Source organism: Fukomys damarensis, unplaced genomic scaffold, assembly GCF_012274545.1.
Source record: "Fukomys damarensis isolate Sample0158 unplaced genomic scaffold, DMR_v1.0_HiC HiC_scaffold_14, whole genome shotgun sequence".
NCBI lineage: Eukaryota > Metazoa > Chordata > Mammalia > Rodentia > Bathyergidae > Fukomys > Fukomys damarensis.
In genome coordinates this window covers 54,719,179-54,723,199 of record NW_022900926.1, presented here as the reverse complement: position 1 = coordinate 54,723,199, position 4,021 = coordinate 54,719,179, and the positions used below count along the sequence as shown (strand labels likewise).

At 43.9% G+C, this 4,021-nt stretch overlaps 1 protein-coding gene and 1 pseudogene across 6 annotated transcripts in view; one reads left to right on the top strand and one right to left on the bottom strand.

Annotated features, from left to right (window-relative positions):
• The window catches only part of Mdn1 (midasin AAA ATPase 1), a 160,629-nt gene that overhangs the window by 937 nt on the left and 155,671 nt on the right, over positions 1 to 4,021 (top strand). The gene's annotated exons all lie outside the window — the stretch shown is intronic.
• Positions 1,832 to 2,969, bottom strand: LOC104868503 (annotated as a pseudogene).

Below are 4,021 nucleotides of genomic sequence, written 5' to 3'. Positions count from 1 at the left end.
CGGTCTCACTATAGTTGAGACTGACCTGGAACTCACTGTGTAGACCAGTCTGGTCTCGAACTCACAGCGATACTCCTGCCTCAGCCTACCAAGTGCTGGGATTACAGGCGTGCACCACCACGCCCGGCTGCATTTTAATTTTCTATTTTATGCTTCCTCACCCCCAATGTCTAAACTTCTGGAGATTAGAAAATGTGTTTTAATTTTTGTAGACCTGAGTCACACATGCAGTACTCACAAATACATTCCATTGCTTAGGCGAGGAGCAATGTTTGGTATGAGAGACAAGGCAGCTGAACAATTTGGGACAGCTGGGAACTCACGTGGGAGGCATTTCTGTTTTCCTTTGGAGGGTGTGATGGTGTTGGGGATCCAACCCATGGTTTCCCCGTATGGTAACCTCCCTCTACCACTGGCCTAAACCCTAAGCCAAGAGGCATTTCACTACGGAGGTAACGAATTGAAGATGAGAAGCCAAAGGGAGTCGAATATAACCTTTGCATGTCTGGCCCGCTGGCTCTTAGGGAAGTTGTAGTGGAGGGATTCAGTAACACAAATGTCAAAGTCTTTTTTTTGGTGAGTTGGGCTAAGGAAGGAGATCGTAAATTCAGATGAGCTGAGCTTATAAAAAGCTCCTGAATTACGTGTTGTTGCTAGCAGTATTTTTTTTTTTGTACCAGGAATCAAACTCAGGACCTTGCACTTTCAAGGCATGTGGCTCCACTGAGCTAAATCTCCAGCCCTAGCAATGTCTTTTATTTTTTATTTTTATTAATCACTTTGGAGTTTATTACCTAGTTTCAATTCTAGTTTATTTTTTTTGAGGCAGGGTCTCACTAGGTAGTTGAGACTGACCTGGAACTCACTATGTAGCCCAGGCTGGTGTCAAACTCACAGCAATCCTTCTGCCTCAGCCTCCTGAGTGCTGGGATTACCGGCTTGCACCACCACGCTGGCACTTTTAAAGGTTTCTGTATCAAAATAAATTTGTCGGCAGCCAATCATGGTTGGCAAAAGTGTGCGATTAATAAAATCTTCAGGCAGATTTCCTACCTGCCTGCCCTGCTCCTCCACTTTAGGGCCCTAAGATGTCTGAGGTTTCATTTCACAAATAATCAGCAGATGAAAATATTTCACACAGTACAAATAGCGCAGTGGTTATGGAAGACTAAGGACCTGACTCTTGTTTTAAGAGTAAATTCTTGGACTTCCCTGCCCCATGGTAGTAAAGCAGGTTTTTATATACACTGCCCGTGTATTCTCCTAACATTTTCTTATATAAATTTAGATATTTTACAAAAAAGTTTTTTTTATCTCCAAACATGAATTGGAATGAAATACAGTTTCTCCATTCTTGAAGTTGTTTTCTTCACTAAAATATAAATGCAGATAGGAAGGGTAAATGTCTTTTACCCATTGGAGGTCACTGAAGTCTGCACTGCGCTGTGAAGAAGGCATTTGTGTTTTCTGATGTCTCCAGTAAGTGTCTTAGGGAGCACTCAGAATTGCTGTTCTCCAGACCCCAGCCAAGGCCTCCTGAGTGCTCAGTCGCTGAGGCAGCTGGGGGAAAACGCTGAGTAAACTTGATTCTAAAATTACAGAAATTAAAAATAAAAAGTGAGGACTACTTCTTAGTCTAGCATAAAACTACAACAAAATACAAAGCATTCATGAAGATTCAAACCTGCTTCATTCTCATGAGTAATAAAATACAAAGGTGCCTGTTTCAATGACAAAACTCAAACAGTACTGAAAGGGGTTTGTGTCAGTATACAAAAAGCGCCGGTCCCACTGAGCCAGGCCCCAAGGAGATGCACACAGGCGAAAGAGCGACCCCCCTACTGCTGCTGGGCCAGAAGTGCTGTCCTATTGGCCTTCATCTTCTGCAGCTGCTTGGATAGGTGGCTGTTGGTCATTTCCATCTCTTCATTCTTGTCCAGTGCTGTTCTTAACACTCATTGTAGCTTCCTCTTTTCTGCTTTCAGTTCATCTTCAACTTTCTCAGCATTCTCAGCAGTTTTATATATCAGCACCTGTCACTCAAACCAGCTAGTATTTTGCTGCAAGGTAGTTATATCCTGTTCTGCTTTTGAAAGCTTAGATTTGTATTCACTTATTTGCCTGTTGGCATCTCTCTGCATTTCAATGAACTGCAAGTCTGAGCCATTCTGCAGTCCTGCCAGGTCACCTGCTGTGCCATTGTTCCTGGAGCACTTTTGCCATTCCAACTGCAGCATCAGGTTCCTAATCTGTGATAATAGCTCTTCCTTTTCTCCATAGCCTTACATCTAGTGGCCCTTCTGCTGACTAAGACCTGAGCAGCTTCCTGAAACATAACAGTAATGGCTCCGACCACGGGTCATGATTGACATCACCACTGGGAGTGTCATCAGGGATTATAGCTGAGCCATGTTTCTTCTGTCTTCACTGTCTTCTGCAGATCAGCCAGTTCCTCTCTGAGCGTGTCTTGCTCATTCCTAAGGCAGACAGTGTATTTTTTCTGTTTCTCTAGGGCCTCAATAAGCTCATCTCTGCCGCAGGCCTTCTTTAAGTTCATCTTATGCTGTAGCACGCTACACGTTTTTGTCTTCCCAACTCCTCTGATTTTTCTTCATTTTCTCTATAAAATTCTGCCATCTGTTTGAGGGTATCTACCTGGTATATCAAATTGTTCCTCATTGTCTAATTGTACATTAGAAACCATGGCTTTCTTGTGTTTCTCTTCCACTCTAGACAAAGACTCCCGCAATTCACTCAGTGAGGTATCTGGGTCCGGTAAGCTGCTAGTGTCCCCATTTCCTTGTCTGGATGTTTCCACTGAGAGGAGTTGTTGCTGAAACAGAATTTTGAGATGAAGGCCTTGTGTAATTTTCAGCATATTGTTTGTCAGATTTTTCATCTAACTCTTTTTGTTGTTGCTCCATTTCTCTCATGTGTATATCTCTTGCCTTCTGCCCGAGCAGCATGTTTTGCTTCCAGTCTTGCCTCTGCCTGCGTGGCAGTGTTACTCAAACCTTCATCTTCTGAAGAAAATTGATCTCTCACAGATATTCTTTTCCTTCCAGAACCAGGAGTCCCCGTCTTATGTTCTTAATAGTCTTTTAAATCTGAAGGTAGTTTGAAGGGGGGGAGGGGAGGGGAGGGGGAAGGGAGGGTGGGGACAAGGGGAAAAAATGAGAAGCAGGACCTGGCATGTAAAGGTACAAGATCCCAGTAATGAATGTAACTGTACTGTCTACCTAGAATGTACCAATAAATTCAATTAAAAAAAAAATCTGAAAGTAACTTCACTTTATTTTCAGGCCTTAGTGATGGTAGCTCTCCTTTCCCTTGATATTTATCTTGCTTCTAGACCCTTTCACTTATCTTCCCACATCTGTCTCTGGTGCACTGTGGTATTGCCCTGGAAGGGCCGGACAGCAGTTGGCGCTCGGAGCTCTCTCCTGCACTATATCCAAACTCAGCCCTGGGTCCCCAGCCAGGTGGGCCGAAAGGATATGGTGGCTCCCAGCATTGGTGAACAACCAGTCACTCGGTGAACCCCAAGTGCCACCGCCAGGACAGCAGGAACCCAACCCCGGGATGACCTGCAGCTGAGTGGTGGGCGGAAGTGGCGAACAAGAGGCCAGCAGTATCTTTTTATAAGTGAGCTTAGAATTTAGACTGGTTTCTGAGTGTAGGCGTTTATGGACTAGCTTTCAGATGACTTACGACTCCCACCACAGTCATTGAACACAAAATGGTGTTTATGGGTCTGAGGGTGTTGCTCATTGGCAGGGAATGAGTTTATCGTGCAAGAAGCCTTGGGTTCAAGTTCCTAGTGCTCAAGGAAAAAACTGTTGCTTATGTATTGGAATGGGGTGGGGAAAATGTAGCCTGTATTAGATTTGGTTCTTTGTTTTTGTGGTACTAGGTCAAACTAGGAGCACTCTACCACTAAGCTACAGCCCCCCTGAAGCCCCAGCCCTCCCTCCCTCCTCTCTTTTTTTTTTTTTTTTTTTTTTTTTTTTTTTTTTTTTTT